At 34.9% G+C, this 13,022-nt stretch overlaps 1 non-coding gene across 1 annotated transcript; it reads right to left on the bottom strand.

Annotated features, from left to right (window-relative positions):
* Positions 1-3,172: 3,172 nt before the first annotated feature.
* On the bottom strand, positions 3,173-3,276 carry LOC122496656. The gene has a single exon (XR_006300887.1). It is a non-coding gene; the product is annotated as a U6 spliceosomal RNA (small nuclear RNA).
* Positions 3,277-13,022: the final 9,746 nt, after the last annotated feature.

Below are 13,022 nucleotides of genomic sequence, written 5' to 3'. Positions count from 1 at the left end.
ATTTATGTTAATGTGTCCAGTGCCAAATGTACTATTTAGAATACAACGTTTGAAAGTAAAAAGAACATAATAGGAGGAGGATGAGATGGGAATAGAAAATTACTAGAAGTTTAGCTGTAAAATGGGGGTTTTAGAATACATGGGTATTCAAGTTAATAATGTTGCACAATAAACCACTTCAAATTTAATGGTTTACACTTAAATCATTATTTTTAAAGATTCTGTGGGTCAGAAATAGGGGCAGGGTTTGACATGAAAGGAACTTATTTAAGATAAATATGGAAGCCTACGATTTTACTTCTCATTTCATTATCTATGGTGGCTCATTGGTATTCCACTAGTGGTTTTATTGATTGATTTGAATTATTGATTTGAATCGTATCCATCTACCCACCTGTTTCATGCATAAGCAGAGATAACTGAAAGTCTGGAAATGTTACACTTGGAAATATTAAACCTAGTGGTAGTTTCAGGGTAGTGAGACTTCTTGCCAACTAGCTTTGCTCAGAATGGTGTTCCAACAGAGCAGAGTTAAAGCTGATAGCCTCTTTTGACCTACCTTTGGAAGATATATAGCTTCCTTCCCACATATTCTGTTGGTCAAAGCAGTTATAAACTTGTCTAGATTGAAGGAGAAGGAAATTAAATTCTACCTCCCATTGGGGAAATGACAGGTTCACACTGAAAAAGAACATTGGGATGGGAAATGTTGGTATCTCTTGAAAATAAAATTATTTACCTGGAAATTGGTGAAATTGCCAAAGTAAACTAGGAAAAATATAAGGCTGATGTCTTAATTTTGAAAATGCATTCATTTATCAAATGGCAATAAAAGGGGAACCCATGAGTCAGACATAAGAAAAGTGTCTAAATTAGGAAGAAAATTAGAAAATTCAATGAAATGGAAAATGAAACAGGCCAATAAGAGTAAACAATTATGCAGAGGTATCTAGGAGGAGAAAACTACCATGATTATTTAATTAAGGGGATCAGACATTTGGTAATAGTCTCATGGTAGGTATGGTAATAGATTCATGAAGGGGAGAAAGAATCAAGTTTACTGACAACAGTAAGAATCCCTCCCAAATGCCAGATTCTCATCCCAATTACTCTGCTCACTAGTTAGACAAAATACTTAAATGTCTATTCAACTTGTTCTCATCTCATTGACTTGTTATGAAGATTAACATAGGTCATAAATGCTTAGAACAATGCCTGGAAATATTAAATTAATATATTTTAAAAGACTTTTAGTTCAGTCAGTTGTATTCACTACTTGGACCCACACTGGCAGAGTAGGAGTTTGGATGTAACAACACAAGATTTTTAATTTCCAGGAGGCCAAGAAGCCTTTCCTATGCTCTTACCTACTAGTGAAATCCTTTGTCCCCACCTCTGAGGATGAGTCATCAAATATACATCACAATGTATATAATATAGCTATTGTTAAAATCGTTGACTTTTCTATGATAAAAGGAATAATTAAGACTTTTTCTTACGTGCATAGTTAGTTCGAAGAGCATGTCACTTCTATCAATCCATCAAATACTTTTCAGACATCTGCTTTAATGAGCATCAATTATATCTTGTTACCTAACAGGAGAGTAAAATATGCTATGCCCAAACTATACCCTCTTCTCTATCCTATACATGACTATGTTCTGCATCATTTCAACAAAGTTACTGTTTATTTGCTATTACAAATACATTAGTAGGAAATTTGGCATAATCACACAGGTTGTATCTTTCATTAATACTAAAATCTTGCATCAACCCTTCCACCTGAGAAGGATAAGTGGAAAGGACCAGATAAAATTTAAAGCACAGTTCCATAAAAGAAGCCCAAATTCTTCTGGGCACATCCCATACACTGTGATTTAATTTAACTGCCACCCAACAGTGCAACTGCAAAAATAAAAGTGACTTTGGTTTATTCTATAAAGCCATCCATTTCTCTTGTGTTTGATTATTAAATGAGATATAGAAAATAGTGGACATGATAAAAACACTGGAGATTTTGACTAAAGCAAAAACCATACAATATGGTTATATACAGTAAGGCAATGGTTGTCGAAGAGTAGGGTTTAGACCGGAAGCATCAGCATCACCTGGAAAATTGTTAAAAATGCAAATTCTCAGTCCCCACCCCAGAGGTCCAGGAATCTTTGTTTTACTAAAAGGCCCTTCAGGTGATTCTGATTAAACATAGTAAGGGGATAGTTTTGACTGGCATATGGAACCACCTACAGAGCTTTTAACAACCTAATTACAAATTTAATGTGCATTAAATTTACACTTCTTTGAATCAGGTGTGTAAAGAATACCTATCTTTATATCTCTTTAAGTACAAATGATGGGATCTAGTTTTTTATTGATTGTAGAATAGTTACAAACTGTCCATTAAAGAAAGATAAACTTGGTGTTATTCCATTTGGAACTGAATTACTTTTGTCATGACTCTCTATTCAATCAAGGCTCTCTGATTTCTCTCCCTTCACCTTTGTATTTTATTTCTTCCTGGAGTGAGTGGGTTCACATATGTTCTTTAATTCAAGGAGGAATGGAGAGAGAAGCCTCATAACTATTCTCTGTCTACACTGACCCCCAAGTGGGATCAGTATACCTCAATTTCAAAGCTGTATATGTCAATCATTATTGATACCTTGGACATGCTATGGATTTGCTATACATTATTGATACCTTGGACCTCCTCAGGTAGCCTGCTGCACATACTCTACCTGTACCTTGTCCCTCTTCCAGAGTACTTAGGGGGCTCTATGTATCTAACCCACACTTTTATCCCTCAGAGGAGATGGAAAGATTTAGAGAAGCCTCGTTACTGCACTGGGGTGTGCTGGAGGCTGCCTTTGGGTGTGAGACCTGCCTGAGCAATTCTATCCCAATTGTTACTCTTCCTCTCTGACAATGTGCTGAATGCAGCACTATTCTTGGTAGGGTGCAACTCTAGCTTCTGAAAGCTTTTTGTTGTTGTTGTTGTTGTTTTTTGCTTCCCTTTCAACTACAACCAGAGAGTGAGGCATTGGTTCCCTTCTCAAGAATCTACCTCACATACATTCCTCAGATCATCCTCCCACCAGCTCTTAGACTAGGGAAGGGATTACTCCAAAATCAGTTTGCATAACTCTCCTGTCCTTTGTCTACATCATACCCTCTACGCACCTGATCCTTCATGAGTCTGTGTGTCATCCTGACACAGGGACCATGCTAATGTCTGCACCTTTCCAATTTTAGTATGTGTGCTGGTGAAGCGAGCACTGGACCTAATCCTTCACGTTGTAGTATGTAACAGGTGTATCCAAGGTTTTGGAATTGCCTTAACTACACCCTAACCCTATCTTTAAAGTTTTTACTTTTAATAATCTCAGCTTTTTTGATATAAAACATACATTTTCAAATAAATACATAAGTTAAATGGTTGGATTATACAATGTTAAATGTTGCCTTATAATTATTTTCTCCACATTGGATTTGAAAAATAATCTATAAAGAAAATCCACTGACTTTTTTATTCTATGGGTATTCTTCCAAACTTTTGAGATAATGCATGCCATGGACTTACTAGCATCAAGGACTGTTGGGAATAAAATGCCTAAAAAATTGTCTTTTAAATTTTTAAATTTGGTTGCAGTGCTTAAAGAAGTAACTCTGGATTGAAGAGCAGAGAATAAGCAACAGTAAATGTATTTACTTAATTATTTAGCACAACACATATTGATCTGAAGAGACCATTTTAAGTACTGGTTTTGGAAACCAGAAATATAACAAAATAGAACTAGTAATATAACTAGAAATATGAACAAACATTAAAACAAGTAAGAATCCTCCCCCACAAGTAGCTTTCAACTTAATAAAACCTGAATTAAAGAATGTTGACTCTTTATGTCACTGAGCAGTCATTACTGTTAACTTCTAAAGGTCTTATGTAACTTTGAAACATGTTTTTGACCATACTTAAAGGAGGCAGATCTGTTTCAAAGTCATTGTTGTATTAGTTTTCTCCATGTAGAAATATGTATTTCAAATAGAAAACCAGGCCTTGGTCAGTTTTAACTCCCTGATAAGATTGTATAGATATGCCATGATACAATGTGTGAATATAATTTATACATAATTTTGTTTTATAATAGGGACTGCATATAGCCCAGTATATGAAAATCTATAACAGTATTACAGGAGAAGCCCAGACAATTTAGAACTAACTTTCAAGTTTTTCAGTCATGAATAAAATATAGTCATAAGAGAAATAAAAAGCTACCTATTGGATTATGTCACCATCATTCTATGAAAGTATGTATGTCTAAGAAAAAATTATGGAGAAAATATAAATTATATGATTTTTTACCTTGTATCATATAGAAATAGAAATGGTACATTAAATGATAAAATGTGTCTTATTTTAAAAGTTTTGAATCATAGCAAATATGAATAAAGATTAAATCATATCAGTAAAAATACTCTTATCTAAACAGCCTTGAGGTATACCTTTTAATTTTACAAACATATGTGTTTCTAAATACGGTCATGTATTGCAAATATTAAGCAATTTTCTAATAAGCTTTCATTATTTACTTTGAAAACAGCTTATATTCCATTCAATTTAGAAAAAAACAAACTGAAATTTACCTCATTGCAAAGTTTAAAATATTTGTTTTAATGCCAACCAGTTGCTGTATTTCAAAGCCTAATTTCAAAAGTGGGTATTGAGAGGAGGAATCAAACATAAACTGTGTATTTTGCTAATGGTGCAAACTGGTCTGAATGAACAGACAGGCTGGAAATAGAAAAGTCGATGAGGTAATCAATAAACTCAAAGAAGGATGAAATAGAGGATACACAAGTTCCATGATTAGTAAGCAGACAAGAATTCATAGCAGCATCCCCCCACAAAATACAATCTATTTCTCTAATATTTGGTGAAGGAATTAATCTGGAAACTGAACATAAATTCAGGCTCTCAATCTAAAAGGTACATTATTGGGAAAATGGAATTGAATACGTAATCATATTTAAAAATTGTGTCCAGGTGCAGGATGTTACTTGAATTCATAATAATTATCTTTATTATTTAAAAAATATATGCTATTTTATAAATACTTCAAATAATTTAGCACTTTGAAAATCTCTACTCCTCGTGATCAATTAAGCTTTAAAATAAAAACTGTTAAGTATTCTTTCTATATGGCACCACTGTGATTTTCCCTCTCTTAACTTTACAGTTATAGATTTTTGAATTTAACAAAGAACAAAAAGGAGTCAAACATAAAGCCAAAAAATGTGGGAGACCATTTCTAACAAGTTTAATATATTTTGATGAAACACTATATATATATTAAATCTATTCTCAAGATGACCAGCATCATATAATTAAACATTATTTTTCCCAATAAAATATATTTGAGTTGAGATCACATATATATGCAAATTTATATGCAAAACAGAGAAAATAATAACAGTAAAGTCATAAAATCTAATTATATCTAAATCACATGGCTCTATTATTACAGACATTTCTGTATCTTTGCCCACTTAACTGTCTCTTTCTTTCTCTTTCTACAGATGTATTCCTTCAAAAAAAGAATCAGAAAGGATTGATGACTAAAGAATATTTAGTTCTACAAATAAATATATTTCATCTGAATGTCAGTCCTGGAAGGAATTAGCAATGGGGGGGATTCCTATTCCACACATTCATACTTCTCTCTCTGTAACACACCACCCTAGGAAATGTTTCAAGCCTCATCTTTTTTTCCATCTTTGCCTCTTTTCCTAATCAAAATATATTTAGAGGAAATTATATTTTTATCAGTCTTTTATGCATAAATGTACAGTGTGTCGAAGTTACCATGTAATAGCCTGTCACTCTGCTTAAAAAGATAAAAATCCATTCAGTAGTACACAGGTGGGAGATAGACTGTCGTTTGGAAGTTTTTTATTAGCACCAACTTACTCTATCAGTGCACAACTTCCCTGCTAAAATGAGGTTCTATAATCAAAATGTCCACTATTGTAGTAGACAGTGCTTTTGCCTCTCTAGCAATTGCTCCCCCTACTTTGTTTCTACCAAATACTCATTTTACGTCTGTCTCTTCTGAATTCCATAGAACTAAATAGATCTGGGGAACTTCCCTCAATCCCCTGCTCCTGACTCCAATAGGGGTAAGTGCAGTTAATTAAGCCATTTGGTGCACAGAGCAGGTGAACGAGAAATGACTGGTTTGAAGGGAAAGACTCTTATTCCATGCTTGAGGAAAAAAAAAAGTTTTCACTTTCTCTGGGTGTGAACCAGGACCCAAAATGTTTCAGTGTCTCTGTCTGACATCTTATGGCAATGAGGGAAAGGCATGCATTGATTAAATATCCAGAGAGAAAGAAAAAAACAAACAAAAAACCTGGATGGTCTTCCTATCTACCGCTATGTCAAATAATACACTATTTTACTTACTGTTTACATTTTTAAAGTTTGATTTAGAGTTTCCGTTACCTGCAGCAAATAGCAAGAGCCCTGATGGCCCCTGAAATGCAAACCTTTAACATCCCCCTTTTAAGTTAGCAACTTAGTTCCAAAGGATTCAGTATAACTTTCTTATCAAAATACATTTTGGATTGTATGTATATTTTTGCTAGAAGGTAATGGTTGATGTTGATTTGAATAATTGTTTCATGTCAGCACAAGCATGAATACTAATTGAACTATCCTATTTAATTTTCACAATAAAGAGGTGCTTTTATTCTCACACCACTTTTCAGAGGAGATCACCCCAAACAACAGAGTGATTGAGTGAGTTTATTAAGCAGCAGCTCCAGGATTAAACCCAGGCTGTTTAAGTTCAGAATCCATTCCTTATATGTCTACTAAAACAAAAATACTCCATAAAAGTTATCCAATAACTTCCATGAAAAATTAATATTATGGTGGATATTATTCCATCTTGGTACAGACTATATGTTTCTAATAATCCTGATTGGAGCTTATTTCTGCATTTGTTTTACTGAATAACAACAGATAAAAAGTGATGAAAGAAATGGAGAAACACTATGCTTACTCTCACGGTCTTCCTCGTCTAATCTCTGTTTGTTGTCACAGTGCTTTTCACTTCATTAATTTTGGCTGACATAGTTCTAATTCCATTTTCTGGCAAATTTATGGCATTATATTTCTTTTATTCTGTAAATGTAAATATTGGGTAGAAAGAGAAATCAAAACTAGAAAGGAAACAAGATTCCTTCTACATTCTCGAGAGAAAAAGGAAAACAGTAATTAGAATGTAATCAAGAGAGAAACTGGTCAACATTACATATGTTGCACAAAAATAAAGAGCGTTTTCTGAGTGTTTCGTGACTCCTAATGAGAGAGAATTTAAATAACATTTTAAAAATGAGGATAAGTCGTAATTTGTAACGGTTTTCTTCAATCCATGACCCTGTGTCATTTTACTCTTGAATTTTAGAGCATTTAATGCCACTTTATGCTTTCACCTTTCTCTAGATTTATATTTCTGCTAAAGAAAACAGTTATAACAAAGAATTAGATTATTAGTTATTCATTACGTTTGCTTTGGTTGTTCCCACTCTGACCCCATACCATAGTACCAGGAACTGGTTTTAAATCACTTGTGGTAAAGTCCTTGCCTCTTTCTCATTTCTCACATCTGAGTTTCCAACTTAATCCATGTTTGCAAGTATCTACCCAGTTCAAAACCCACTAGTGCAATATCTCAAAATTGTCATTTAATTCTTATTAGATTGTGACTTAATTAAAATATCTTTTTTTATTTATCAAAGTCAAATATCACTGTGTCCATCCCTCACACTTATAGCCAGACTATTGCTGAAGCTGTGGTGTGAGTGTCTAGTGGGATCTTTTCCCAATCCTCTTGCTATATCTCTTTGGAAGTAACAGCTGAGCAACCAGAACTTTATCCTGCTACCTGCTGCTAGAAAGTCCATTGGTATGGATCATAGAAAGCTCAGTATTATTCCCTTGATCCAACCAACCAAACTCCATTCAAGGAAAAACTGTCACAGAGAAAAACCTCTTCACTGCCAGATCTGAAACAATTTCAATTCACTCATTGAAAATTTCCAGGGGTAGCCAGTTATAGGGAGGCTCCCACATTTTTGTGAGCCAGTAGAAATGGCTATAGATACAAAAAGTCATATTTATGGGGTGGGAGGGAAAGGGACCATTGTTTCATCACTCAGTCCATAATGAAAGGAAAATAATGTTAATATTAATATTTAAATGTAAATAATAGTATTAAAATATCCTAACTTTAGATCTTATAGATAAAAGTTTGTATTTGTATCAAATGAAGACCAATGGACAAAACAATATATTTAGAAATTAAACCTTTTCAAAGAAAAGAGAGGGAATATAATAGATAAAATCCTAACATAAATATATATGAAAGCCTATTAATATTAGCAATTATATATTTGGAATTTTTTAATGTATATTTATTGTGTTTACTTATTTATTTTGAAAGAGAGAGAGAGACAGAGAGGGAGCAAGTGAGGGAAGGATGGAGAGAGAGGGAGAGAGAGCTTCCTAAGCAAGTTCTGTGCTGTGGGCACAGAGCTCGACTCCGGGCTTGATTCCCTGACCCATGAGATCATGAACTGAGTGGAAACCAACAGTAAGATGCCTAACTAACTGAGCCACCCAGGTGTCCCTGGAATTTTTAGTAGATAAATTGAAGATTCCAATTTTGACATTCGATAATAGTAAACATACTTGCTTCAGAGTACAACCAATCAAATAATTCAAACTATATTTTGAATTTATGATTATAACTTTTTTTATTCATCATGGCAGGTGTCACCGAATTTTGTCTGCAATTAAGAAGATAATATCCCAGGCTTTGTGGGCCATATGATTCTCCAGTTTTCTTGCAACTACTCAAGTTTGCCATTTTAATGCACAAGCCTCCATAGGGCAATACATAAATGAATGGGCTTGGCTGTGCTCCCATAATCTTTATTTATAAATGAGAGGTGCCAGACCAGATTTAGATGGTGAGTAACAGTTTGCAGGCCTCTGACCTATTAGAACTATTATGGAACTTATAGGAACGACAGTTGAACATTATCTAAAATAAAATTTAATATCATTTCTTCTTAATCATATTTCATAGTACCTACTTTGCTTTTCATCCTTATTAGATTGCTCTTTCCTATGTTTCATCTGTTTCTAATATGTGAAATATGCAGATATACTAATTTAGTAAGATGCACAATTGTTGACAATAATGAGAGTCTATCTCTACATTATTTAATAATGCATTCCACTATACACTTCCTCAATAGCATTAATTAAAAACAAAAACAAAAACAAGAACAGACTTTGATTTATTTCTGTTCAGATATTTTTTAACACTTATTGAGCCACTGCTATTTTTGGGCACTACATGTGCACTAGGGATAAAAGGTGATTAAGAGAATTCACATGCTAAAAGAAATTTACAGGGGCGCCTGGGTGGCTCAGTCGGTTGAGCGGCCGACTTCGGCTCAGGTCATGATCTCGCGGTCCGTGAGTTCGAGCTCCGCGTCGGGCTCTCTGCTGACAGCTCGGAGCCTGAAGCCTGTTTCAGATTCTGTGTCTCCCTCTCTCTGATCCTCCCCCGTTCATGCTCTGTCTCTCTCTGTCTCAAAAATAAATAAACGTTAAAAAAAATTTTTTAAAAGAAATTTACATTGAGTGGGACCTTTATCTCTTTTTGGAGGATGGGACAAGCAGAAAAGCACTGACACAAAGGTACAAACAGTTGGTGACTGTGCAGTAAAGGATTAACTCAGCTGTTCTGTGCTGCCCCATACTGTACTTCTCCAAAGAAAGTTAAGGCCTTTGCCTTAACTTGGGAAATTGGGACACAATTTCCAAATCCTTGGATCCTGCCTGTTCCCTCCTTCCCTCCTTTATTCCTTCTGTTCTTTCTTTCTTCCTTCCCAAAACAAACAAACAAACAAACAAACAAACACAAAAAATAGGACTTCCAGTTTCCAGTTTCACATGTAAGGAACTTGGATGTTCCCACCCTGTCCTGTCAACACTAAAAAATTGAACAGACTGAAAATTCAACTGTTCTTGAATCTGTAAGGGAGGACAGAGGGGAAACTGTTGCCTCTCAGAGTGGAGACAGAGGTGAATCCAGGAGTTCTGGCTTACCAGAGAAGAAACTCAGGAGCAGGAACTGCTATGAGAACAGGTGCTGGGGTTGAAGACCCTGGACTGCAAATGACAAATTGCCAGACGCTCTGTGTGGACAATTCTGAGTGAAAATTTCCAGGGGGAGCTGGTTATACGAAGGCCTCCACATTTGGGTGAGTTTTGTCTCCAGGAGCTTCTCTAGGCTTTCACAGTAAATAATGGAGAAAAATCCTCTCATGCTTCCTTGCAGTAGGGAGAGGGAAAAAGGAGCCATCTTAAAATACACCAGAACACCGCTCTTCTCCACAAGGCCTGCCCTTAGGGGGAACTAGTTAATCTGAGACTAACCTGCTGGGGTGTTATCTGAGCCTAATTAACCTGGGGAAAGGGAATGCCCAACTCCAATCCACTCTAGTCAAACACCATCCCCAAAACAGAGATTTATGAAATCTCTGGCAGAGGTTCTATTCACGTCTCATGAATTCTTGTAGTGATATCTTGAAATATCATTTGGAGTCAATGGGAGACAGTGTTATTTTGAAATTAATGTAATTATGGAACCACCACAAAATCTTGTTAAAAAGAAGCATATATATTTCCACATCACAAATTTACTTTTTCAATATTTTATAAGCTATATTTAAATACAATTATTTCCTTAATAATTCTATATATTATTTAATTTAAAAGAATTATTCTCAGAAGAGATCCTTTGATTTAATCAGACTACCAAAGGGGTCCACATCATTAAAAGATTAATCCCCTCGTTTATTATACGCTAAGTGTTTTGGAACTTTGAGTTTAGGGTGGTTGCCTTGGTTACCTGAAGCCTAGGTACTGGGGTCAGAACCAGGAGGATACCCTGAAGCAGGAAGTACAGATACTTACAAGCTCCCAGAGCATCTACAATCCATAAGAGGCAGCAGAGTGAACAGTAAAGAACATGTCTTCTGGAGTCAGAGTACTGAGTTTGAATCTTAACTTTAACCCTCATTCTCTACTCTTTATCTGAAAAATGGTAACAAAAATACCCATAGCAGAGTTGGTTTAAAGATTACATTATTCACTATGTGCAAGACACTGAATACATATCTGTCCTATGGTAATCATTCACTAAACACTTACCATTATTAATTTTTGAAGGTAGAATGTTTACACAATTTCCATTAAAAAAATTTTTTTAGAATGTTTATTTACTTTTGAGAAAGACAGAGACAGAGGTGTGAGCGGGGGAGGGGCAGAGAGAGAGGGTGACATAGAATCTGAAGCAGGCTCCAGGCTCCCAGCTGTCATCACAGAGCCTGACACTGGGCTCAAACCCATGAACCGCGAAATCATGACCTGAGCTGAAGTCAGACACCTAACCAACTGAGTCCCCCAGGTGTCCCTGTACAATTTCCATTTTATTAACAATCATGATTCCTTCTTCAAAATTAGCAATATTTGATGCTTTTATGAAAGTAAAAAGGTTAAATTTGAGATCACATTTTAATCTGAGTTTCAGAAGTAATGAAACCATTTATTGGTTTGTGAATTATGTTTCATGTTATTTCCTTATTATTACATTATAAAACTGACCTCTGGTCTTTTTTATTTATAACAATTTTTTCACATGTTGTTTTCTTGTGAATTCTCAGAAAGCAGAGCCTGAGACAAAGATTTATATGATGACACTGTGTTGAGAAAGTCTAAATAGGAGAAGTGGAAGCGAAGGACAAGGGAATAGGAAGGGCAAGAAGAAGAGACAGTGCAAGGATGCTTATCATTTGGTACTAAAATGTACCGACTACTTGATCTCATGACAGTACTCTAAGTAGCAATAAAATGAGTGCATCTCAACAAGGACTATATGAGAGAGGAAAGGTTAAGAACTTATGTGACTGGCTCCTAAATCTCATTAGTCAAAGATTTGCAGTCCTAGAGTTTAACAGAACCTCAATTTAAGTTGCTCATGCAAATGAGCTGAAACATTTCAGGCCTCAAGGTCAACAGAGAAGTCCCAGATTTAGAGGAAAAAGTATATGGAGTGGGGGTGGTCAGGGTCCACCCATATGAAATCAGTTGCAAGCAGTAAAGGGTCAGCTGCTATACTCAATCTCTGGGCTGGAACACCTGGCCAAAACCGGGGAGACAGGGCAGGATCTGAGGTGGTACTTATGAGATGCTTCATAGAGATATCCAGATGTTAATCCTTTGTTGTAGATGTAACTTTTTCTTTTTTCCCTTTTTAATAGTTTAGGGTATAGAGATATTTAAATGTATATAGCCTGATATCTCTGTTTTAAAGATACTTTATTGGGTTGAATTTGTATCATACCTAGTTGTATATACTATATTTGATTAATCTGAATAATCCTATAACTCTTCCTTAATGTCAATTAAAAGAGATTACTCCTCTGTCTGTTAAGATTATATTTCTAATATATTTAAACAGACTTAGATCCAAGCAATATTGTTTGGATCAATACAATACAACAATACCTCTTGGTATGTTCCTCTTGAAATGGAGCTAAACTGAACACTTCCTAACTACCTGTAGTTATGAATTAAGAATGACTTTATAAGTTTAATTAATTAACAAACATTTTTTGTAGTTATTTTTCTTATACTGTCAAGCAGGCATATATTTTTTTACTTTCCTTTCTTTCTGGAACACATTTTAAAATAAAGTGCTGATAATGATCACAAAGTTATGCCTCCAAAATAGCTGAAATGGTAAGAATTTTTAAAGAAAAATAATTATTTCCCCCTATGAAGGGCTACAGAATTACCTATTCCTTTGTTATACATGGCATTAGAAATGGAATTAAGTACTAAAATTATCGCTATAAATTCTTGTCTTTTATAGGAGGGA

Source organism: Prionailurus bengalensis, chromosome A1 (assembly GCF_016509475.1).
Source record: "Prionailurus bengalensis isolate Pbe53 chromosome A1, Fcat_Pben_1.1_paternal_pri, whole genome shotgun sequence".
In the NCBI taxonomy this organism is placed as follows: Eukaryota; Metazoa; Chordata; class Mammalia; order Carnivora; family Felidae; genus Prionailurus; species Prionailurus bengalensis.
Note: the sequence above shows the minus strand (reverse complement) of the source record. Positions and strands in the feature narration are given on the sequence as shown.